The 27463-nt window shown below is 41.3% G+C and overlaps 1 protein-coding gene across 3 annotated transcripts in view; it reads right to left on the minus strand.

The window, feature by feature from the left end:
* Npas3 (neuronal PAS domain protein 3) overlaps nt 1-27463 on the minus strand; it is an 826580-nt gene that overhangs the window by 575387 nt on the left and 223730 nt on the right. The gene's annotated exons all lie outside the window — the stretch shown is intronic.

Below are 27463 nucleotides of genomic sequence, written 5' to 3' on the forward strand. Positions count from 1 at the left end.
TCTGGGTTATTAAAATTTATAAACATTATAGACCCATTGCTGCACAGAAGAGGCAACAGGTTGGATCCAGAATTTCCCTTTAACTATTCATGTGCATTTCTGTTTGAAGTGCGCTCACATTGCTGAGGGCAGGATTCAGCGCGGCTGAAGCTGTGTGTGAGCGTCTCCTCCAGGGCACTCTCAGTGCTTTGCAGTTGATGAGCAATGCACGCAAGCTCAGACCCCAGTGATGACTAACTGGGGTTATTTACAGCACCAAGGAACCCATAAAATAATTGGTGAGTATCTGCATTACTGAATGGGGACACTTTAAATGTTTAAATCCACATCGTGGATTCCCATTAAATAAGAAGAGCAACGCGGAAGTAAGGTCAGAGGAATATTCAGAATGGTTTCAGCAGTATGGTTCCCCTCTCCATAAATACGAACTGGAGAATGACAGGCCAGATCACATTATAGAAGCCATGAATTGCTTACAGTGGGAAAACTCATCCTCTCCATACACTCAAAAGATCTTACAGAAAATTTACATAATTTACAAAACATCACACTACTTACTAGGTTAATACTCCAGCTAGCATATATGCTTATAATAGATAACATATATAATAATGAATATATACTACAAAAATAGCGCTATCATTTTAAGTCTGATGTAGGAGGGTCATCTGTTTATGTGCTACTTTCATTGGTTAATAAAGAGATTGCCTTAGCCTTTGATAGGACAGCAGCTTAGACAGGCGGAGTAGACAGAACAGAATGCGGGGAAGAACGGAAGTGACTCAGGTGCCATGGAACCAGCTGCCAGGTCAGACATGCTGAATCTTTCCTGGTAAGCCACAACCTCGTGGTGGCATACAGATTATTAGATATGGGTTAATCAAGATGTGAGAGTTAGCCAAAAAGAGGCTAGAACTAATGGGCCAGGCAGTGTTTAAAAGAATACAGTTTTCATGTAATTATTTCAGGTAAAGATAGCCGGGTGGCAGGAAGCGACCCACTGCTCCTTCTACATAAGTCATTTAAGTAACAAAACTTTTCTCTGAAATATGATTCAGGTGGTAACTTTATACAGAAACACATGATGCCACATACTTTCCAACATCTTGACTATCCATCAGAATCTATCATGTTTAACTAGCGGCTTATTAAAAACTACGTCAGGTACAGATGTTTCACCATCTGACACAGTGTAAGAATAACTAGGATTCAGGCTTAGATCTTAGACCAGAGGATCTTAGGCCTCCTTTTCCACAGTGCAACTAATTCAGCTGACATCGGCTAACTGGGCTGTGCTGCCAATACCATGGATTTCACCCTGTTTTTCTTCAGCATGTGTGAGCAGGGGCCAGGGCGGTGGCTGGAGTTTAGTGTGTTGCTGTCTTCATGTAATTTAACTCAACACTGCTCCAGGATGCGGGTTAAGCTGACATTTTACTGGTGCAGTAAGAGCCTGAGGAGAGCACAAGAGCAGGGGACTTTAGACCCTCTAAGGTTGAGGAAAGGACTTTCAGTGAGTGAGGAGGACAGACGAGAACCAGCGGACCAGGAAGCCAACAGCCCCAGCTACGAGATAACACATGAGTTCACCTGGCCACTGCGAGTGCCAGACTTCCAGTATGACCATTTATAAATTTTTAAAAACGTATCACAATTTTCTTAAGAAAACCTCAAAATTTTAATAATTAACTAATTAAAGATTTTTTTGTTTAACTGTGCATGCCAATAATGCCTGTTATGATCAATTTTGGGATTAGTGACTCATTTTACAATTGGGCCATAATTGGGGAGGCCAATTTTGAAGGTAGTTTTACATGGATGTTATGTGTAATTTTCCTTGTCACCTAAATGATCATAAATGAATTCATTCATTATCTAATTAATATTCCTAATATTTACACTAGAATTTTTTCCATGTAACTAAAGCAAAGTGGATGATTAAGCAATTATTCTGAAATTGATATTAATGAATAGGCTTGTCAATAAACCAAGGGGAAAAATTAATCCTCATGAGGACTGGGGATGCTAGGAGAGGAGAAAATGAATAGGGAAAGGGTGATGGATGGGCAAGGTTAGAGCTGGCTGGAAACAGAGATCACAGGGGTAGGCTGCACACACGCAGCATGGTGAGTACACATGGTGACAGAATACTGTGCAATAAAAACCAGAAAAGAGGATTGTGAAAGTTTCCACTCCCAAGAAATGATGAAGTTTTAAAGAGATAAGTGTTCAACCTGATTTAAATGTTATACAATACCCACATGTGTTGAATATTATACAGGGTACCTTAAAACACATATAGCTTTAATATTTTGTCTATGCTAAAATAAAAAAGAAGCAAAACATGAAGATATGGTTTAATTAAAACACTAAAAAAATCATAAGGAGGATCAAACTGTAAGACTTCAGAGATCAACTAATAGCTTCCAAAGGGTTGATAGGGGAGCAACCATTTCCCTCCCCAGGGAAGAGTGCAATCTCTCTCTCTCTCTCTCTCTCTCTCTCTCTCTCTCTCTCTCTCTCTCTCTCTTCCTCCCTTCCTCTCTCTCCCCCCTCTCTCTCTCACACACATAGCCACACACCCTACCTCCCTGTTCTCTCTGCCACTTTCTCACCTCTACTTCCTCAACTCTAACACACAATATACCCGCCTACTGAAGTCATGTTCTTGGCCATTATCTTAATAAAGGGTTTCCATGACTCCCACATCACATCATTATGCAGGCACCATAGTTCAGAAGACTTTCAGAATGACAGCAGTGTGTCTATAATAAGTAGTAATTGGTTTTGAGGGCAATAGCAATAAAATACAGTCAAAGGATTATAAAGGCTGTTGAGACTCTGGTACAATAGATGAAACTAAAGATCTTAAGACAATAACACAGCTTGCGGATTAATCTTTTGCTTGGTTTTATGAAGTAGAGCCTAGCTATAATCAGTTCTCAAATTGAATTAAGGACCATGTTAAAAACCTAAAATAAACTTTGCTTCTCTTTATTTTGTTCTAGACAAAACATTTTGGCTGCATTTCTCAAATACAAAAGCAGCATAGATTTGTTCGTGTGTGTGTGTGTGTGTGTGTGTGTGTGTGTGTGTGTGTGTGTGTGTGTGTCTTTCTGGATATAAACTTTCCAATGCTCTGCCATGCTCAATTTGATTCTGGGTAGAAGAAACAGAGTACTAACTCATCCTCAGCAAAGATTGTGACAATATCAATGCTCTTTGGTGACTGTTCCATCATCTGCAGCAAAGATTATCATCACCAACAAATACGTTCCAAGCACCTTAGCACACATCTACATATATCTTTTCATGAAACATCACATGCAAAGTTGTTTATATATCAGTTCTTCCAGAGATATGCGATTTTCAGATTTTCAAATGGGTGCAATTACCCCAACCAAAAGGGTAATACTAAGGCTAAAACCTATAGTTCCTTGTTAGAAAATAGGACACTAAGATGACTATTTGATATAATCTTTGTTCAATTACTAACTATGCAAATCTCACTTCTAATGCCTTGAGTTTTCTCATCTGTGAAATGGGATGACACTTCTATGTGCCTCATAAAGTGTCTGTTAGAAATAAAGTAAAATTTTAATGAAATTAAATCTAATCTAATTTCACATGGATAGTTTGATTCTTTGAACATCTATAGTGCTCATTTCTAATGTAGACACTCTTTTCACTAATGCGGGTAAAACAATACCCTTTTATTTCTGATACTGAGTTTTCTTTTCTGTATAGTAGTTATTATTCTTAGGGCCTATCCATCATATGCCACAGGTATACTTAATGAGGTATTCAAATAAATATGTACACATGTATAATTAATAATGTAAGCGTGGATGTTTGTAAAAAGTTTCTGAATAGAATAATGAGCAGCCATTTTCGATAGACAAAAACATGGTATTCAGCTGCAGGACTAGTAATTTTGTTCATTTATTTTAAAAAATGAACATGCAGACAACTGTGAAGAGAATAGATTACCCAGGAAAATCAAAAATATGTATGGAAAAAATCTTAAATGATGATAGTAATTTTAAATAACAAAATACACATAGGTTCTCTTCAAAGGAAGACTGTCTTTCAAAACATCCCCCAAAGCTCAACATCCGATGGTTTCTCTGAGTCAAATCCAGGACCATGGAGAGCTCATACCACTAGGAAGTGTGGTGATTTGACATTGCCCCTCAGCATCCTCACTGAGGGTCCTGCCAAACTGTAAGACTGGATTAAAGGTAGAAGCTGAGGCACTAGAAGAACCAAACCACGACTGAAGAAAGGCACTGTCAGTATCCAAAGGCCAATGTTCCAAAGCTGATCACGACCCATAGAACTGGCTTTGAGTATCAACCACTTATTGGCTTACTCGTCCACTGCAGGGACGAGTAAGATAAAACTTAGAATTGATTATTCATTAAATTAAAAAGGAATGGCATCTTTTGAGGGTGATCAACATTAGCCTTGCAAAATTGATTTCTTTTGGCTTCAAAGTCATTAAAATGGCTAAAGTTATTACTGAACTAATGCAATGTCGTGGAGGCCAACGACACAACACCTAAAGTGCATGCAACGGTCCAAGAAGATCAATAGGGAAACCCAGGAAGCCAAGGCTGTCTTCTGCTGCAGCGATCTCTTCAGAGCCATGCTTTTACAGACTGCTTTATAATGTAGATGTGTTGGTCGCCTTTGCTGCTGACATCCCTCGACATGGAAACCTTACCACCAAGCCTCAGCCTAAACACCTTTTGAAAAGTTTTACAACTTAACATCTAGTCTTTCTTAAAAAAAAAAATGGCAGGGTTTGGTTCTCTCACTGTAGGGGAGTACAGGTGGGGTAAAAACAACTTTAAATTTTGCCTTTAAAAGGTACTTCTAAGGAGCCAGACAGGCAAGATTTTATGGATTTTCCTACTTGTTTTGCTTAGGAGAACCCAGCACTACAGACTCCTACTATTTATCAATTAATCTGGCATGCAGCCTCAAAGGAAGAAGACAGACCCGTATTAAAAATGCGGCCATCAAAAATTCATCAAAGGCTTCAGCATTTTAACTCATGAACCTTTGAACACCGGTGCACCTGTCAGAACTCTGGTTCGAGTTAATGGCGAAGCTACAGCTACTCCAGCACCTACACCTGCCCTGACAGGAGCTGAACGAGGAGCCTTCTCAGGGAAAAAAAAAAATAGACAAGTCCATAGCTTTTCGGAAAAACAGCCCTCCCCACCCTGACATCACATAGAATTCCAAGTCAAGCAAATCAATTTACCACAGAATAGAAACTCTTCCTGGTGTATTCTGAGAATAAATGTAAACACAAGGTAGTATAATTGAGAAGTGGATAGACAACTATGGCTTGGCCAGAACACGAACAACAATGCTCGCAAATCGGATTATTTTAGCATTCTCCAAGAGAAGGTAATCATTTCAGAAATCTTTCTCTAACACGTGAAGTCAGCCGGGAAGTATACACTAGATGTTAAGACTGGAACCTCAAGTTCAAGGTAAGAACTCGACTGCTTAACTAGTGTACTACTCAGAGCTGTCATCATTAATTTATGTTAGCCTCTGTAAACATCAGGAGTATAATAGGCCAATTTCACAACTAAATATAGATGCACATTTTGCCCTTATATAAATGGCAGATTGCCACTGTAGATCATCGCTGCCGCAACACGTCAGCGAAGATGCACCGCTTGATGGTCGGATGCGCACACAATATATAAAACCAGTTGTAACGGTTGTTTGGAAGCAAAGTGTAACAGCAGCAAGATTTCATTTGTTCCACAAACTCAGGAGACATTAAGCTGGGCTGACAAAGACTGTTTGATGTGCTAAATCAGTTTGACCTTCATTCCTGCTTTATTTTTCTCATTTAACATGAGAAATGACCATTATTTTTTCCACATGTAAGAAAATAAGAAACTGATTGCTTTTAAACAGTGTCAAAAAAAAAACCAAACTGTGGCTGCTAACATTTGATAAAGTATCAAAACCAAGAGGCATGCTTATGGTTTTTAAGCTAAGATATATTCTGATGGAATAACCGTGACCCTTTTGACTTGTGGTAAAGTAGATCAAAAGAGTAATTAAAGGCATTCATCCAAACGCCTTCCCCCATCTTCAGAAAATGTCTTGTGTATGTTTGAACTTAATAATTAAATTAATTGGCTTTAGCCAATGAGCGTTTTTCATTCTTAACACTTTAAATAAGAGGATTTTATTTCCGAATGAGTCATTAGAAGAGTAATAGAGAAAGCTGAGCACTCTGCCCAGACCTTTGAAACTAGTGTCCACCTAGGTTCAAATAACCCTCGAATGACCCACAGCAAGACCAAGCTAGTCACTGTGTGCCTCCATGTGGGCCCAAAATCTCATGAATCAAAGTGCTTTGTTCTTTTTTTTTTCCTACAACTTCAATGTACACAACTGGCAGTTCCATAATAATGGGGAAAAAAAAACTGCAGCTTTATCAAGTAATTTCTCTCCACCCAATAAATAGCACTTTACCTTGGGGCCGCTTGTATATTTCACACCTTAAAGTTCTATTTACCAAATCAGCTAATCACTTCACAATTGAACTCAGAACAACAACAAAAAAATTATCAATTAAAGTGGTTGAAACTCCTGCAAATTATCATTTAGGGATGAAGTAATTGCTTTCATCAGGGCAGAAAAGCCCGCCAGAAGAGAAATGTCACTTTAGATTAGTGTTCTCACTCGTGAAGCCATGGATGACACCGCTGATATAAGACTAAATGCCAAGACCAATCAATTGCTTTTGTGGCTGTGCGCTGAGCTGCTGTAAAGGGGGCCATTTTCTAGGATCTACTCTTCATTATAGTAAATGCTATCTCCTTGGTAACATAATTCCATTTCTCATAAATTCTGTCTGAGAGCATTGTCCTAACAATGGATGTTTGTGGAAAAGAATGCTGTTGGTTTAATGCACAGAATTAAGTGTGAATGGCTGTCAACCCGCTATAGTTTACTAGTTCTTAAACATAAATTGAAGTCCAACATTAAAAAGAATTCTTGGGAGAAACGAATGTCCTGAACAAGGGGAAGATACTAAATTTGAAGGCTCCGTGTGCTGTTCTGAGATTCTGACCATTCGAGTGTTTATCCGTCCTGTACAATAAACCCGTCAGTGCACAGTGGTGGTTAGCAGTAGTTCAGGAACACTTTGCATACTTTCTCAGCAGTCTGGTTTGCAAATGCGAAACCTCAGAAGCCAATATGAACTCATTAGGCCACGGCATGTGCTTTGTGAATAGCCACACTGAATTTAAAGAAAAAAAGAAAGGTATTCTTTGAACTGGGCACTTCCTAGAAAGCACCCAGATCTTAATTGATATTCTTCAGCCCCTGGATCTGGATTGCAGGCTCCAATTAGAAGGAAATTGAAGGAGCTAAAACAGTGAGAAGGCACAATTCCCTGCACCGGTCTCCTCCAGCCTGAAGATGAGAAAGAGATTCAGGATCACGGGGCTTCGCCTGACATGGGATAAAGGCTTTCTCCTCCTGGTGAGCACACATATGTAACTTCCATTAACTGTAACAGGAGGCGTGAGCACACATTGAGAAGATGCTACTGCTAAACATTTGGAAGGGGTGGAGGACTCTGCTGGAAGGAAAGGGAGAGCGAAAGGTGGGCACCCTTTGGCTGGACAGCCTATCCTGGCCTTACAAAGGGTGGCTACTGGAATTTCTATCGTTCCAGTAATGTTAACGACAGGACACGGAACATGTTATTTCTGCTTCTTCAAAGCACCCATTACTCTCAGAGAACAGCATGGAACTTCATGTAGTAATAAGCGCTAACAAGTTTGAATAGTTACTACCTTCCACCCAGTTTCAAAGTGAGAAACAGTTCTCATGACTGCCGGTATCAGCAGGAAGACATGAGTCAGTGTTGGTAACTATGTATGGGAGATGAACGACATGGATCCACCCAACATTCATCAGAGCTGCTTTCAATCATGTAATTTCTGTTGCAGGTGAGATAGGGTAGGAGTCTGGGGTTCCCTCCAACTTTTCATACTCATACCTAAATCCAGGGAGTACTTTTGGCTCAGGTAGAGCATTCTCTGGATGCCGGACTCTTCCTGTGCTACAAGTGGTAAGACCCTAGCTAAACCAGGATATCTGATGTCTACATCAGGATTCAAAGTAGAAAGAAGGGGCTTGTATCTGGTGACCACTGGCAAGGAGCACAGCCTGTCATGGGCACCTGGGCGCCACTGTGCCCCTGCAGGGATAAAGATGTCATGATCCATTTCCTCTACTGAATGGATATGACACTGACTGAGATGGATTTAACATAGAATCACCTGCATAAATTCCATGAAATTGTTATGAAAACTTAATTCTTTGATGAAATATCCAACAAAATCCCCATTTTTCAGGCTTCTGGTTATGCTATTAATGGTTTCAAATCACAAATTCAATTGCTTTGGAATTCAAACTCAAAATGGCCTTTTTATAAAGGGAAAATTCACTTTTTCTTTCTGTTTTCTTCAAGGGTGATTTCAAACACTTTTGGAAGCACAACTAAGTGAAAGAGCTTTTGAAGACTTCCAAGCACGAAAGACACATTTGCAAGGCAGGGAGCAGGTGCTGGCAAGCCTGAAGAAGATATTTAAGTGTGAAAATGAAAGTGACGATCACATGACCATCACACACACACACACACACACACACAGAGGTCATGCTTGACCAACATCAGGGAACGTATCTGTGTAATGTAACTATCTGCACTCCTTTGGGAAAGGAACACTGCTGAGTAAAAGGGCCACCCGTTCTGTAGGCACCACACTCAAATATGAAGCCCAGCAGCCTGAAGAACTGTATAAGGTGTTCTCACTTATCCTGGGTTGGGGCAAGGCCTGTATGTGCGGATGATTGCTTATAAATGTGTGCATGTGTGGACACTTACATACATGTAGAAGCCAGTGATAAACACTGGACGTTGTCCCCATAACTTCCCACCTTAGGTTTTGAGACGGCGTCTCTCCCTAGAATCAACGCTCCTTGCTTTGGATAGGATGGCTGGCTGGCAAACCCAGGGAAATTCCCATTTCTGCTTCCCCTAGAACTAGTAGGTATAGTCACAAGCTCTTGTGAACACATTCATGTGGGTACTGGGGACCCAAACTCCAGTCCCCGTGCTTGCAAAGCAAGCACTTTACTGGCTGAGCCATCTCACTGGCTCAGTAAAAACTAAGACACAGATTTATTTCATTTTTCATCTGGATTCTAAAAGCAGTGTGTGGCTGCCAGGATTTCAGGGAAGACTTCATATTCAAAGGCTTTAAAAAGTCCATTTTGAAGCTCACTTCACAAAAACTGTTAAGAAAAAATAACCTATGGTTTGAACAAAACATATATTTCTAAAAAAATATTCACCATATCTTTGAAAATAAACTTTAGAATTAGATCATGGATTATTATAAAGACATCAAACACTGATGCTGAAAAGGTCTTCAATGGCTTAACAAATTTATTTACAATATGTTAGTTGATAAGGTAGCTTCTAAAGGGCAAGAGCAGACATAGGGAATCATAAAACTAAAGTACCTACATCTGCATAAACAAAGAGCAAATATACATATAAATCCAAATCTAGATAGGCTTCCTCCATCCAAAATATACATATATATAGATCCAAATCTAGATAGGCTTCCTCCATCCAAAATTTTAAGACTGCTCACTCCTACATGGTAAGGTAGTAAGGAGCAAAATAATTATTGAAATTTGTGCAATAAACAGCTTTTGTATGGTTATTTGTTTTGTGTGGCTATGTGCACACACATATGCCATGTTGTTGGTTGGAGGACCATTTACACAATGGTTTTTCTCCTCCATCACGTGGGTTCCCAATACTGAAGTCAGATTGCCACAGTGTCAGCAGATACCTGTACCTGTTAGACCATCTCACTGCTCCTCAAAAACATGTATTTTTTGATAGAATTAAAAAATAACAAGTTTATTAAAGTCAAAGATTAGAATGAGGTGTACCTGGATGGACCCCTTGCTCACTAATTGGTTTATCAGAGAGTGTCATCAAATGTCATCCTGCCACAACGTTTGAGGCATTGGAGCCTTAAAATTGTTTCCAGAAAGCGAGTGGCTTGGTCACTCCCTAAAAGAGAAGGAACTAGTAAAAAAAAAAAAAAAAAAAAAAACGAAAGTGGTTCTCATTCCTTTGGAAGCTCAACCAAAAGGGTCTCAGTCAGACACCTGAATGATCCTGTACACAGCGTGGGGTACCATGCTGTTTTGTGGCTTTTCAAAATTCCAAAGCAGCGTAGCCAGGGAGATGGGTCCGTGGTAAGGGTGCCCGCTGCCACGCCTGACAACCTGAGTTAAACCCCCCTTATCCACACGGTTAAAGGAGAGAAATCACTCCTAAGAGCTGACCTCTGACCTCTGTCCTCTGACCTCTACGCATGCTCTCTGGCATGTGCACACATACACTCACAATGCAAACGAATGTAATATTAAAACTCCAAAGTAAAGCTGTGCCCAGACCATAATCTGCAAGCTACTGGCTGTGGATAGACTGTGCTTCCATCCAGTGAGTGGCATTTTCCATGTGTCACTGCCCCAGACCACCGAGTCACAGACATAAATCATACCCAGTATGCAGCACCACAATAAATTGCAGGACGCTGGACAGGGAAGGCTTGATAAAATCCATGCCGAGACCCCGACCCAGTCAAGGTATTGGCTGAGCACGACAACACCGATCAAACCATTAAAATCAGGACAGTTTACTGCTTTTTAACTCACTACTCGGTTCAGTGGGTTTGGGGTCCTATAGGCGAGGTGGCTTCATGGCAACCTAGAGGTTTTCACCCACTAAGGCAGGCACTACATAAAATTTGATTTGAAGAGACAAGGGTACATAATAAAGAACGCAGTTTATAAAGATACAGGAAATTCCCGCTTGCTCTGAACCATTCCAAGCAGGAACCACATCCTTCCCAGAATTCCCGTTCTTTGAAACTTTCCAAAAACTGTCTAGCTGTCTCATAAAAGTCCGATCAAGTAACAACTGTTCAGAGCCGAACGTGGTTATAGAACACAGCGACAAACATCGATTATAATACACACATGCATAAAACAAGGACACAATAATTAAGCATGTTTTCTGCTTTTATGGACTGGCAAGTTGCCTATGAGAAATCAAGAGGTTCTACTGTGACACCAGCATGTATAAAATGGAAACGTTCTATTTTCTTGTCAATGGAAAGCCAGAAATAAAGTTGTTCTTTGAATGAGTAAATGCCCTAACTTCCATAAAAGCACACATCCAAACTGCGATGGCGTTCTCAGCTGTAGGAGAGCCCATTGGTGGCTTGCCGGACGTTATCGAGAGCCTGGGGAACTCCATGGAGCAACAGAAGATGCTAATTATCTGAATGCATGCTGCAGTGGTTGGAAGGGAAACCCCTCTGCTCTCTAGACTTAGATATTTGAACACTTAGTCCTGAGCTCATGGCACTGTCTGTGGAGACTTTTGGAGGCACAGCAGAAGGTAACACACTAAGGGCTGACCTCCAGGCTTCCTAGAAGGGAAGAATGTAGTTTCCTGCTGACTCTCTGCTTCTTGCTCAAGGAAGTAATCTGACCAAGTCATCCCACTTCAGTCCTCACCACCGCGCCTGTTTGCATACTCAGGTTGAAAGGTATCCCCCAAGCAACCACACTGGAAGTCCAAATAGGCCCTTCCTCTGTAGGGCTGCTCTCCTGGGGTCCTTTGCCACCAAGAGGAGCGCTGTAATAACAAGGGCCCCATCGTAAATAACAGGAGCTCAGAAAAAGCAGTTCCCTTGCATGTGAACGGTCGCAGGCTTAGCCTGCAGCACTCTAATAACTGCAGTAACTGAATTTGCTAGACACCAAATTACCAGTTAAAACACATAAAATGTACATGGCGTGTCTGAGCAAGAGCCTCCTGGCAAGGCAGTGCCACACATCCTTGACCAACCTGGACCCAGCTGCGTTTTATGGGGACCGTCTGTGATCACATCCCTGTGCTCTCTTCTCTCTGCGTTTTCCTTGGATTTGCTTGGAGTGAAATAGAACATGCGACAAGCTTCCCCAGCTTGGTCTCATTGATTTAGGAGCCGATAAAAGCTCACATAGGCTCTTATTCTGAAAAACAGGAGTGTTACCCAAAAAAGTCTAGTTCCTAAGATGGGACGAAGGTCAGTGGGCAATGGGCACCTTTGCCATGGACCCATGCCGAGACATAATTCCAAATGCTCCTGGGTATCCACACGCCAGGAGCATTGTTGGCTACTTCTAAACAGACTTTTCCTAAATACTCAATATGTTCAAATTTCTTAAAGATGCTACTAGAGCTTCAAGTGGGTATTTACTAAGTGTGTCCTGACGGGGCTTTCCAGTACATCTGCCTTTCTCCTTCATTTTCTTCTATCCAATTTCCCTTTTAGACAATCACTCTTTTGGGTTAGTTGCGTCGCTCCTCCACACACTGTGGAAGAGCAGAAGTCAAGTCAGTTTGTGCGTTTTGTGTTCATTTTTCAATTTTTAGAGATTTTTCTAAAACATGTCTTTGTGGGTGGCGGTACAAAAGCGTGTGTGTGGAGGTCAGACGACATCCTGCAACAGCCAGTTCTCTGACCATGTGCGACCCAGGAATCAAACTCGGGTCATTAGTGCCTTTGCCAGGTGAGCCATCTCAGGGGCCCTGTGTTTATTTTTAGTTTTATGGTTGACTATTAGCCTAGTATAAATGACTTCAACAAGGGTTATAAATTCTAGTCCTAATGAATAAAAGGAAAGGAAGCAAGAATTTAAAGAAGACGGCATCAGAAGAAGAGCGACAGAAAGCAGGACCAGCCCAATAACAAACAGCCCTGTACCTCACAGGTCCCTGTAGAGACAGGGAAAGGTGGGAACTAAGCAAAACTGGAAATTACTGAACAATGCAATCTGTTATAGAAGAACATTCATTTCTACATGGGAATACCAATCCAAAATTACTGAGTGCTTCTTTAAAATTTTTAGGGGATTTATTTTAATTGCTTGTGCATGTATGTAGTTTGTACACATATGTACGGAACAGAGGCTTCATGTCCTCTGTAACTGGATTTATCTGGTGCTTCTGGGTTACATGTGGAGCCTCCCTTCATTCCCTCCAGTCTTCCTTGTAAAGAAATTCCAAAACAAAGACTTTTTATCACTATCTTTTTGTTTAATACAAACACAAAACTATTGGCAGGCCATGGTGGCTCACACCCTTAATCCTAACACTTGGGAGACAAAGGAAGGCCGGTCTCTGTGAGTTCAAGGAATGCCTTGTCTACATGAAGAGTTTTAGGCCACTTAGGGTTACATAGTGAGACTCTTGCACTAGAAAAAAAAAAGGATGGGGGGTGGAAAGGGGAGGAGAGGAGAGGAGAGGAGAGGAGAGGGGAGGAGAGGAGAGGAGAGGAGAGGGGAGAAGAGGAGAGGAGACAAGAGGAAATTATGGATGGACGAATGAACAAAAGAACAAAAGAAGAACTCTTAGGCTATCTGTGGGTTTCATTGGCTTGTAGCATTTAGAAATGTGAGGTTAAATATCATTAATGGCCTTTCTAGAAGGTAGAATTTATTATGGGCATAGAAATAGAGTATGAACCTTTTTCTAAAGTCAGAAAAAACTGATCAAATGAGGGCTGGGTGTGATGCATACCTTTATTCCCATCACTCAGAAGGCAGAAGCAGGGGGATGTCTGAGTTTGAGGCTAGCCTGGTCTAGAAATGCCTCTGGAATTCCCAGAGGACAGCCTGGGATATACAAAAAACCCTGTCTCAAAAACAACAACAAAAACCTGATTAAATGGGAAAGGGGCATACAAATGAAAGAAACTGGAGAAAGCAGAAGTTAGCCTGAGAGAACAGAAAGTATGAAGTCTCTGATTTTTCTCCAAAAGGCAAATTTTCTGTTAACATTTTTCTTAGTGTTAGATATTGAATATAAATGTTCCCCCACAGGCTTGTGCATTAAAGACTCGGTCCCCAACTGGCATTATTTTCAGAAGTGGTGGGAACTTTAGGCTCGCTGGAAGGAGCAGGTCACTGGGGACGTGTCTTGAAGGTTTTCTTGTTCCTGGCCCATTTCTGTTTCCCTTTTTGCCTCCTGAATAAGCTGACATGAGCAGCTCTGTCAGGATGTGTCCTTCTTGTCATGATCTCTGCTTCATCACAGAAACTGTGGAACTGCCAGTTGTGACCTGATACCTTTGAAACCGTGAGCCAAGACAGATCTTTGCACGGTTAATGTTCTATGAAAAAGCGGACCAACACAAATAATTAGCATCGTGTATATGTGTTTGGGGTGGAGGTGTCTTTAAATATTCCTGGAAATGTGATTCAGAAGATTTGGACTTGACATCTGAAAGGAATTTGGCAACCTTTAGAGGCGTGAATTAGTGAACCCAAGGATGCTATCAGTAGACCTTAGTGGGCATTTCTGGAATTGGATTGAAAAGGATTATGGAAACCAGAGTACTGATCTGATTATAGCCAGTGAAGACTCTGGCCATGATATTTCATATGAAAGAAGCAGTCTACTAAAGGGCATTACACCCACTCATGCTATTTAACAGAAAAGAACTTGCCTACATTTTTTAACCTGCTCTATGACCATGAGTAGCTAAGATTAAAGATGATGGGCAAATTAATAGTGGTGAACATTTCCATTCAGCCCAGCATGCAGACTACAGCACAGTCGCTCTGGCTGCTTTCATCCAAGTTCTTAGTGAAAACTGAGGACAAAACACACAACAGAAATATTTACAAAACTAAAGTTTGGCTAAAATAGAGACAAGGTGGAAAGATGGAGCTAGGAAGCATGTGGTTATGAGGTAGCATTAGTGCCGTTAGAGACAAAAGAATGCCCGAGGGTACATCAAGTGCCACCCATCACAGGCTTAAGACGGCAAAAGTCTCAAAACATTTTAAAAGCTTTCTCTTCGCACAGAAGTGGTGCCAGGGCCCTACTCACATTCCCTGGCATGAAAAGTTGCTTGCCCATGCTCAGCTTCTCAGGCCCTGTAAGCTTCCCGTTGGTCTGGCGGTTGCTCCAGCTGCTGGCAAAGCGTGGCACCATTCACATGGGAGCTGAACTTATCGGCATGCAGAATGCCGGTTCAAGGAATCCTGGAGGCTTTCACGCAGATTTCAAAGTCAGTCCTTAGGGCTGCCTTGAGTCTCTGAGGGGGTTTTGGACTTGTACTAGGAATGTCAGAACTGTTGATAATTCTCATCCTGGGCTTGGACTGAAGGACTCCTTTGCACTGTAACATGGGCATGAGCTTCTATGATCACAACAGAAGCAGTGAATATGAGCTGGTTCCTACAGTGCTATATGCTGACGTCTTGATCCACAGCTGGGGACACCACTATAGGAGACTTTAGGATGTGGGCTCTGACTGGAAGAAATAGGTCAGTAAGGGCAACCCACTGAAGGGTATCCTGTTCCCGGCTCCATCCTGTCCCTTTTTCTGTTTCCTGAATGCCATCAGATGATTATCTGCTTCATGACGGGCCCAGGAACAAAGGAGCAAGCCAAACTTAGACAGAACCTCTGAAACCATGAGCCAATATGCATCGTCCCTTATCCCTCTTTTAAAGTGTTTCTCTCAGGAACTGGTCACAGTGATAAAAAGACTAAAATGTAAATTTACTCTAAAGACTCAGGAAGAAGAACATAAAATATGCTGTGAGATTAGCTTGCTTTTAAATGTAGCTCTAAAAGTTGACAATACTCATACACACACACACACACACACACACACACACACACACACAGATGCATTTGCCAGATTTTAGTCACATTGTTCCAAATATTTAATCAGAACACCATGATGGCATTCCATTAAAATCTGAAACACCTCTAATTCATAATCAGAGGGAAGTTTCCCCAAACAAAAGAACTAGTCCTTGATGTCAGAAGAAGCACAAGCTAAGCCAGACTTTGTTTTTATTAGTGCAATAACAATGTTGAGACAGTGTCGTGTGCACACAGACAACTTACTTAAGTATTTGTTGAATGATGATTATGCTGCTGCTGATCTGAATGTCCTTAAGAGTCATGATTATAAATAGTAAACAACACCTCCAGTAACAGTGCTATGGAAATTAAACCTACCCACAAATCAGTCCATGAAATGACATTAATAGAACATTAGAAATGGGAGGTACAGAAAAATAAAGGAGGGAAGTCAAGTACACACTCGAAACTTCTGTCTTCAAAAATGCTTCCCTGACAGAAATATGGACATTCTCAAGGCGTAGTCTAATGACACAGCAGCTCAAGAAAACTGAGTGTGGGAGGTAGAGAGGAGAAATCAAGAGACTGCCTAGCCTCCAATCGGATGGAGCTAAAAACAAAACATATTGAGTGAGATAACCCAGACCCACAGAAACAAAAATAGTATGTACTCATTAAGTGGCTTTTAGACATAAAGCAAAGAAAAACCAGCCTACAATCCACAACCCCAGAGAACCTAGACAACAAAGAGGACCCTAAGAGAGACATACATGGGTCTAAATAGGAAGAAGAAAAAGACAATCTCTCCTGAGTAAACTGGGAGCCTGGGGGTCACGGGAGAGGGGAGAAGGGGAGAGGGGAGGATGGGAGATGAGCAGAGGAAACTGTATAGTGCAATAAAAACAATAAAATTTTTTAAAAAAAAATTTAAAAAACTGCCTAGCCTCTCTCAGTAATTATACACGGTCATATTCAGAATTCCAAATCACAATTGATCTTTTCATATGCTAGACAGAGTCTTGATAGGATAGTAGGGACAGGGAAGAAACCTCTACAGGAGACTCCTAGATGTTCATATTTGCATATGTCTCATCAGAACGTCAAAAACTGGACAGAGGCAGAACGCAAAGGGAGAACGGCAAAGAAATTATAGAGACAAGGGCTGGAGATGGCAGGAACCATCAGACGGCTGGAGGTGAAAGGTTAACCGTCTGAGTTTCAGACGAGCACATTAGGCAGACACACCTTCTGCAAGGGAAACTGAGCTGTGCAACCACTGTTGGCCCACAACTGAACTTCCGCCTGCTTCTACTGTGTGCCCTGGTACTCTTTGTTTCTATTTCTGTGTGAGTTTCATACCCATTAAGTTCCCTTGTAGAGACATGGGCAGCACTGTCACTTCCTCCTGGTCTGACATGTCCGTTCTCTTTCGCCTGTGATGGAAGCTGGAGGCTCAGGTGGACAGAGGACCATGATAGCAGCAATCCGCTGCTTTACGGATTGACCAGAAGGGCACGCTTCCAGTCAATTGCACTCACAACAGGCAGAAGTAAGGGCGACTTTATTTGCATGGAGGAGCCTGCACTGCTTTTCATACGTGGTTTCCAGGACTGATTATACTGTAGGTCTCAGTGCGGAAAGACACAGACAGAAAGACAGACAGACAGACAGACAGACACACACACACACACACACACACACACAGCCTACTGGATTATATCCCACCTACAAACAAGGTTATAATTTGCTGCCCTCCACTTGCACTATGGTCAAGGAATGGTGTATGCCCAACTGTAGGCTATAATTTTATTGATAGATTCTGATAACACTATAAAATCGATAAGGACAAAGAGCAAGTGATGTGTTCATTTCACTACGAATGCAATACAAGATTACAAGCTTCATTTAGAAGGTTTTGGGAACTTGAAAATAAATCACTCATGATGCCTTGCTATGAAGAGACACATGCACACACGCATGCATGCACACACGTGCACAGAAGAACACAATCTGTGAGATTATGATCAGAGAAGAAAAGTATCAAGCTGATCCCACACAGAAAATAGTATCATGTTCACTGCATACGGACAACTCATTTGGAAAATCTCTAACATTTGTGAGAGAGATGATGGGCAGAAAAGTCTGGATCATTCCAGAGAGCTCTGTAAGCCTCCATGTGGTACAGTGTGTTCAACAGAAATCTAGATTTTAATATGAAAAAATTGTGATTGAGGTCATAGAAATGTGTCTTCTTGAAACAAAAGGCAAGGACAGAAAGACTTCCTCTATTTAATTTTCACATGAATTCAATGGGTGTTATGTCATTGGACTAGCACAAAACTGAGTGGAGGGTGTATAGTCCCCTGCGAGCCAGTACTCCAGGTGCTTTCAAAGCATCAGTCTGAAGATGCTTCTGCCATGTGTGGACCACAGAGCGTACAGAAAGGTGACGCATTAGCAAGTCTACTGTTCATAAACGAGACGAGTTTTCTCCCTCCTTGTGGTCACGGTACTTGTCTTCCTAGGCAGGGAAAGGCTTAATTACTAAGCCACCAAAGACGCCCATCTCAGCAGTCTGTGCCGTGTATGGGAGGTCCTGGGTGGAGCCAATACATGCATTAAAACGATTTGCCAGCAAATGCACACTAGAGCAATTGGAAGAGCTTCTGGAGAGGTCATGGATATGTCTACATAAGGGGGCTTTCCAATGTCGGAAAATATATACGACGGATAATCACAACTATTCGCTATAATCTAATTTGAATCTACATAATCGGATGGCAAATCACATTCTGGCACCAGTAGGTATTTCACTTCCTCTGCTTACAGACCTTAAACCAGATTGTTTGCTGGGATATCTTTCAATACGAGGATTCACTTTTCACTGGAGCTTTTGTTATAAACTCCAGTGGAGAGCCGAGGACTGTCTCCAGTGAACCAAAGGTATCACCCATTTACCTAGCAGTGGGAACCCTCACTGGCCAGCATGGAGCTATCTCCTACAGATCCAATACCTCTGGTGAGTAAACAGGAAGCCTGAATTTCATGAAGGTGAGAATGCATGGATGATAAACTCAAGCATGGAACATGAATGAAACTTGCCTCCATGAAAACTTCTGCTTACAGATGCAGTGCCGGAAAGCCCAGGTCTTCCCCACCGCTAGCCAAGCAGCTAAACTTAGTTGACAGTAAGCAGTAAATGGCAAAGCTAAAAAGAATACTGCTTATTGGAGAGGTATGGCTCTGTTTTGAGAATTAATTTCGAACTGGTGGAAAGAAGGGGGTCAGATAGCAGTTTGCTTGCCTTTTAAAAGAGTATCTACTTACAATCTATGTGGAAAACTTCCATAGGATGCCAAACATTTGGATCACACAATCAACAGCCGCATGCTTGTTCTCTGCCCCCAGGTTAGGTCTAAATCATCACTCAGCCCTGTCTCGTGAGAGATAAATTCAGCACTCCTACCTGCCTACAAGGTAAGCCATGTTCAAGTTACCTGCTGGCTCATTTGCATTAGCTACCAGCACAGCTCACCCAGAACACAGGCTAAAGTCTCACAGGGTAGTGTGATCTAGAACTGACTGCAACCTGCCACCCCACCACCTTTCCAACAAGTGCTGGGCCTTGGAAACCATCACAGGCCAGCACATCATCTGAGCCCCTGTATTCCAGCAAGTGACTAGCTGCCATGGGTATTAACCAGAGGCAAGTGGCTACTGGAATCATAAGCAACTGAGTTGGTCCTCACATTGACACATAAATTTGATTCTCTCTTAATCATACTCACTGGACCTACAAACAACATAAGCAGAGCTGGAAAGTGAGTCTGACATCATTTTTAGTAGCAGGAAAAAGGAAGCAAGCTTTGTGAACCACATATGCTAAATATAAATGGAGCCTTCTCTAAACGGCAATGCGTGGAGAATTTTTAATATTGTAAACAATGCTTACATTAATTTCAATCAGCCTATTGTTGGCTTGGAGACCAATGGCTCAAGAGTTTCCTTTGCTAGCAGATACTATTTAGCTCAAAGTTCTGAAAGCCACAAAACTTGATGTCTTCTGTGTTTGAGGTGACAGGGGGTGTAGGCTTAGAGCGAACACAGTACAAAAGGAACGGAAGCACCTTCTCAGAGAGCTATTATACCTGATAGGCTCCGTGCAAGACAGTTGAAATGTGAGTCTCAGTATTCAAAATAGAAAGGATACAATCATATGTCTGGTTAACTTACAGGAAATAGTTCCAGAGACAATTTTACACTAACTACAGTGATTTGGGCAATTTTTTAAAATAATACCAGCCAATTTCTCTCCATTATACTCTGCTGGCAGAAAATAAAACATTTTTCTTTGAAAGGATTGCCTCTGGTTTTGTTAAATCATGCATTCTGTCAACATGTGGTCACCATTTTTACATGATCTCTCTGCTTCCCCCGAAAAGAATGAATTCACAGTCTGAACCCTGATATAAATATGTAATCTTGCAACTGTTAAGGCTCCTTCGATTACTGCAAAATGAAGAGATGAAAAAAAAATGGACTCGGCATAAAAGAAATGAAATGAAGGGAAAAGAAGATATGATGATGACCAAACAAGTGTAAGCCTCGAATTCCTACGTCTCCCCCAAACCCAGGGAAAGAAAATGCCCGGGGTGATGGGCTCTTTTAGTGCAACACAAAGGGGCAGGAGAAAGTTCATCATTTGCAAAGCACTAATATTTGAAAACACATTTGGGAACCTCCATTTCTGCCCAGAGACACACGGATGTGACTTAGCTGCCGCCAGGAAAAGGCTGGAGAAGCTCAGTCTTCCATGCGGTCTTAAGACAGACATTATCTCGTCATTAAATAAGGACCGTTCAGATATAATTGCAAAATGCCTAGGCTGTAATTGCTTCCACTCACGATGTCATCCCGAGGATGGAGATCCTTATCCCCGTCCTTCAGTCTATCTACTTTTTAAGGATAAATTATTTTTGCAAAGAAAACTGTCGATGTTTGTCTAGTTGCTCCCCCCGCGCCCAGCCTTTGTTAGCGGCGTATTCAGGAAATACCTTCTTCGGAGATAAGCGCAGCAATGCTGACTCCCTTTTGCAGCTGGAATTTTGTGTGGGCACTCAGAAAAATTTAGCTTCACTGGACACAATAGTTTAAGCGTATAGTATATCTGGAAATAATTTATAGTTTATAAACCTCAGTGTCAAGCCTAAGAAAAACTACTGAGATACTTCGAACAGATAAAGAAAAGCCTTCTTCAGTTTAATATTGCAATGGATAAAAATACAATGAGCGAAATCAAAGTGAGAACCTTTACATGTTCATTTCTCTTACTTTTATATTTATTTTGTGTTTGCCTATGCATGCTCCAGAGCGCATGCGCGGAGTCAGAGGCGACTCGCCGGACATGGTTCTCGCCTTCCAACATGTGATTCTAGGAAGTGCCTTCCAGCTGAGCCATCCCTACAACTCCAAAGTAACGAGCTTGTATGAACGGGATGGGAAAGCAATGCTCAGTCCTCCATCTACAGTGCAGATCCTGCCGACAGCCAGAATAAAAGCCGCAGCACAGAAGCAGACTCGGGCGGTGCTGGGCTGTGTCGGTTTAAGGGGTGCTCACTCGCCACCCCTTCCTCAGACAGAAAAGAAATAACCTGAGTTAAATCTAAGTCCTGGAGAATGCTACTTCAAAGAAGCTCGGCTATTCTCTAGTAAATGGGACACATTAGGGACTATTTCAACTCTGCTCGCAAGAGAGCCTGACAGTGTGATAGTCACTTTGTCAAAACACTAATGATGTCCATCTACCTGTCTGTCTGTCCCTCTCTCCCTCCCCCTTTCGCCCTCTCCCCCCACACCACACACAAAAACAGCAACTCTAACCCCTTGGGATTTTCCATATTTCCATTCTCTATTGTGTGTGATGGCATGCAAGTGTGTGTGTGTGTGTGTGTGTGTGTGTGTGTGTGTGTGTGAGAGAGAGAGAGAGAGAGAGAGAGAGAGAGAGAGAGAGATGACTTGAGTAGTGGCAAAACCTTTAATCATGGAATAAAGACGGTAAAGACCCAGTGTCCATCAAAACACACCGTTATCAAAAGTTGGGGAAGTCCTGGCTTCTGTAAGCAGCAGCACAGTGCAGGAAAGGCACTGGACAGCTGACCTTAGGCGCATCCTCCCTCTGGACCTCATGCGTCTAATATGACAGATGCATAGTAGGGGTAATGGTTACATGCATCTGCAATCTTTCCTAAGGTCTGAAACTCCTGATTTTCCCAAAGAGATTTCCCAAGACAGCTAAAATCTAGAAGGATTTTGCTTGACTCAGAAGGACCTAAAATATTTTTAGGTAAGGATGTTCGATTTCCCAATACGCTACCAAAATGACAATGCAGACAGCACCCTCCACTCTGTGAAAAGAGCTTCCAAAGACTAGACAGGGCTCACCCCGTACACAGCGCAAGAACCACCTGACACTCTGCATTCAAGGGTCAGTGTCCAGGCCACTGCAGTCGCCTGAACTCAAGCACACACTTGAAGGCTATCGGCTTCAATTACTAAATAAATAAATAAACAAAACAGTCCATCCTTTCCATTTCTTATTAGCCATTGCTTAAACAAAGGTTTAATGAAATATCAAATAACTGATCACTTAGTATTTTCTTCATAGTGTACTAATTCCTGGCTCACATGGTTTCTTACTGAATCCTTAAACAACCATATGCTTGGTTATGCATTGCTGAGACCAGAGGGGCAGTTACTGATCATATAAACTCGCCTAAAGTTTCCTAGCAAGTCACTTGCAGAGCCAAGGTTCAAATCCAAATGTTTTGACCTATGAAGTGCTGGTGTTCAACCCCAGGAAACATGGGTATGTGAGTGACAGAGCAGAAAGAAGTGATACAGACCTTTTTTTTAAAAAATAAATTACTGGACTATAGGGCAAGGTGACTTTTAAAACAATCAGCGAGTTTAAAGGATATTTTAAGATTTCAGGAATTGACTTTAAGACCTGGGTTGTGATAGCTGACTTGAAAAATCTTATTTAAAAAAAATGAATGAGTTCATATTAAAAATAAAATAACACGATTGCTTTGTTTGCCCACCTGCCACTCTCAGAGACATGGCAAAGACACGGTTGAGAACGCTGCTCGCCTTGTGGGGGAATTAATTGAAGCCTTCCCAAGAACAATTTTAATTTGGTGTTTTAGGCCAATTCCTGCTGTATAAACTCTACTTTCCACGGTACTTCTGAAAACTAGTATAAGCCAGGGGTCTGACTGGCATGTTTAAATCTTTCAGATTAAAGTCGTATCTAGTGATGATTCTGATGTTCATCATGACATGATCCAAGAAGCTAAGTGTTGTGCTTCCCAAGTGTGATATAGGGATCATCCATGACACCCATCAGAAGACTGGCCAGAGAGAATTGACGGTGTGTGTGTGTGTGTGTGTGTGTGTGTGTGTGTGTGTGTGTGTGTGTGGTGTGTGTACAAATGCATTAACGTAAACAGAGGTTGTTCCTTTTTTTTAAGTCATGGTTCAGACAGGGCCTCCTGTTGCTTGGCACTGCCCACGCCAGGCTAGTAGACAGAAATGTTTCTAAAGATTCTCCTGTCCCTGTCTCCCATCTGGTCATGGAGGTACCAGAACTTCAGGCTTCACATGGGCTCTAAGGGATCCACACTCAGACCCTCCTGATCACATGGCAAGCACTTCCCACTGAACTACATCTTTCCAGCCCCAGAATTGAGACCTTTCATCTTTGTTGTTACTGTCATCCAATTACAATTCTCTACTCTGCCTTTTCATCTTTATTTATATAACAAAATGGCTAGTTCCTCTTCAACAAATTTATCAGGTCTTAGAAGCATTCTATTACAACCTCCAACATTTTATTGACTACAGCTTTTACTTAATTTTTTTTTCTTTTTCCTATCAGCGTTTATTTTCTATCCAAGGATACCACTACTACTTTGTGACTTCTGATGATAAATGTCCTTTTTAAAGCTGCTCCTCATTATAACCTTTGGGGTTAGAGGTAGCTACTCTCTCAGGGAACAAGTGAAGAAGCCCTGGCTTTGAGAAATTCTCTGTGGCTCTTCTCCAGATATCTTAACTCTGCAACTGTGTCTGCAAGGTCAACTGTTCTCTCTACATCTCATTGTGATCCATAGTCAACCAATAAGGGCTAAAAGCCCTGCTAATGCTCTGAATAAATAACATGACTTTGGAAGAGTTAGCGAAGGGTCGGAGAAGTCTTAAGCATCAATTATCATCATAGTAAAAAGTAGCAAAGCTATATTAGAAAGCAAAGAAAGTGACGAATCTAAGGGTCCATAAGGATCCAGAGGAACTTGACAGATACCAAGGCGTAGGGGGGGGGGTCCCCACAACAACATCTCAACACTGTGAGGGTTCTAGTTCTCCCATATTGAGGGAAAAGTCCACAGACAGATACAGAATTCCATGAAGCCGGGCAGAGCTTGTGGCTTCACAACAAAACCAAGACACACATCCTTCACTGTCTACACACCCTTCTCTCCCTAGTTTGTGAGTCAGATGGCATCCCATGAGAAAAACAGCAAAATATAGTCATGAACTCAGTTCAGCGGGTTTCACTTCTAAGTTAACCTGAACCATTTTATAAAAATTTTAAAATTCAGATGGTTTAGAGAAATGGTAAATCCATGAATTTCTGTCTTGTATACAATACTCAAAGGGATAAATGCACTCAAAGGAGATATAACTTCAGCTCACTTGACAGGAACAAGAGCGGTCACTTGATATTGTCATGAAACTTGAAAACACATGTCTTGACATTGGGGCCACAGCTGCATAGCCACACCACCCCATTCTGACCAATCATTTCACAAAGAGTACAGCAATTTATGTTCCCAGTTGCCTATAGAAACATAGTTTTAAGTCATTTCCAAATTTGTATATTAAAACAACTAAATTACTCCTACATGTTTTTATATTACATTCCAGAAATTTATGGAGAGAGGTGGACTTCAGGCTAGGAGTAGGGGCAACTCCCATCTGGAAGAAAGCCAATCCCTATCTGTTTCGGAAGAGAAAATCATTGGGTTTCACTTTGACAATGACCAACTGACACAGGCTCATGAGTTTACTTCTATGTATAGATAACAAAATGAAGGCACATTTGCATTGCCAATGTGTTTATCTTGGAATTACATTAAAATACATACACCCTAGTACTGATTCAGATCTACAATCCTACACATATTATGATTTATAAAGTAGTATTAATTTTGTAAAGGAATGACGCATTTTAACAATGTGTTAAGTAAATATACATGATAGGATTTATCCTACTATGCATCTCACTGTTGGTCCCTATGGTGAGAGCCTATACATGCTTAAAACGTAAATACACAAGCTTACAAATACAGAGATTACAAGCTTCATAGATGCAAAGGTTTGGGATTTTGTTCTGCGTTGGTTTAGTTGGGTTCTTTTGTTTGCTTATGCTTGAAAGCATCAACCTGAAGACCGGATGTCTGCAATAAAAAAAGTCATGTCAACGATTGTGGAGGGCATAGTCCTTAGAAAACGCCCTCCTCCCTTTTGAATTCCAAAGTATTGAAATTCAGGGGCTATAGGACAATAATTCATTTTCCTTCCACTCAATGCTCACTCATGGGCCTTACTTGTTGTCTAGTCCCAGGCAACCAAGGCCAGTGTAGAATTTTCTGAACAGTCAGTTTGGGTGAAATGCATGCTATGTCCCAAGTGCTTAGAACACAAAGCATGGTTTTGTGAGCCCTTCACCTACAGTGTACAAACACATTTTTGAAAACAAAGTGCAAAATTTTAACAGCTTTGTCCTTAAACCACATATTCCGCCAAAAGTGCTGTATTCTGTGGACTCTTGGCACGGACAGGGCAGCGTGAAATGTCCTTTGCATTTGGCTGCCAGAGACCCAAATCTAGACCCAATAGGAAGAAGCCAGGTAAATTGTTCAGGCTTATGACCTAACATTCTCCTTGGCATGAAAAGATTCATTCTTCAGCCTTCCAATAAGAGCTGCCAACTGGAAAGGCAGTGAAATCATTATTCTGTATCGCAGTGAGTAATTCAGATAAACCGTCTCCAATGTTTGAAGCCTGTTTTCTCAGTCTTTGATTTTTCTTTTAAGACCTGAAAATACAAACTATTCATGCTCTAGTCCTCAGAAACTATCTCTGGAAAATAACCACTAACTTCCTTAAAGATCAGACCAGAACAAAGAAGAAAAAATATTCTTATACATCTATGTCTATTTATTTTTTCAATTAAGTATGATGACCGCTTCGCCTGTGATTCTGTGAAGACATGCAGGGATATTCATTTGACAGTTCCTTGAAGATAATTTGGAAATGATAGTGATGTTGATGTCAAATGTTTTAATACAATGTTAAGAAAAATAAGCAGAGATAATCTTCCTCTGCATCAGCCCTAGGTCCTGAGCAGGGCAGGGAGAGGACTGTGATTCAAGAGTCAATTGGTAGCACTGAGTGTCTCTGTAGTGAAACTGTGGTGGGTACTAGGGACACAGTGCCACATGTGTGAGGAGCTCATAATCTGGTAGGAAATAAAAGACAATTACACACACAAATGTTACAAGCACTGTCAAAGAGGTACAAACCAATCACTCCAGATGAACATTTGTGTCTTTATAGATAGGACTCCAATTCTTAGTATCATTCTCCTTGTTCAAGCATTCATTTATCCACTCAAAAACAAAACAAAACCTCAGTGCCAGGAACAGCAAATAGAATGAGAAGTAGAAGAAACAGAAATCTCTTTCTGTGGAAGACATAACATTAAGTGACGACATAATAAGAGAAATGATACAGCAGTCATCGCTGTCACATTTGCTCGGCGTTTTACTACATGTCAGTGATAAAATGTTTGGCATGTATTATCTTGATAGTCCTCATGACAACATCAAGATGCGAGGAACACTGAACTGAATTTGATGTGGTCCATGACAGTAGACTGTTTTGGTCTGTTCTATGACATTATCAGTTGCTCAGTGTGGAGCCTTCAATGTACGTAACACCTATCCATGCCTCAGCTCTTCACTGTCAAATAGAACCAGTGGCAAGTTCTCCAAGCTCAAGATTCCCATAACAGTAAGACATCCTCTGTAGGGGATTATAAAATGCATTTTAGAGAGCACGACACAATAATCTGGAAGAACAAAAACACCCATCGATTACGGCGGTTGCTGTCATTAAAGAGTAATACTAAGCACCTAGAAATGTTTTTTTAAAAGATGGACTTATCTCCATGTTCAAAAGCAAAGAAAATGAAAACAAGCTGAAATGATTTTACATGGCCAAAGGTATGAAATTTGTATTTTAAAAAGCTGAAGTAGAATTCAAAAAAATCTACCTCAACCCTGATGATGTTCAAGTCACAAACTGAAGAAAGAAGAGAAAAACTTGCATAGATAAAGGGGGAAAGAATGAGGTTTCCAAACAGAAAACATCTAAAATCCTGGTGACCTGTAACTGTGGGGAAGAAGGAAGGTGACAGAGCAGCCAATGTAGCTTCAGAATAGGGTGTGGCCTGGAAGGATGGGATGGAGGCTGGAGAGACAAAAATCAAGGCCCTATGGGGCCCTGCAGGACACTGGGAAAATTCCACCTTCATTCAAGCAG

The sequence above is a fragment of the Myodes glareolus genome, chromosome 11, assembly GCF_982192425.1.
Source record: "Myodes glareolus chromosome 11, mMyoGla1.1, whole genome shotgun sequence".
NCBI classification, from domain to species: domain Eukaryota; kingdom Metazoa; phylum Chordata; class Mammalia; order Rodentia; family Cricetidae; genus Myodes; species Myodes glareolus.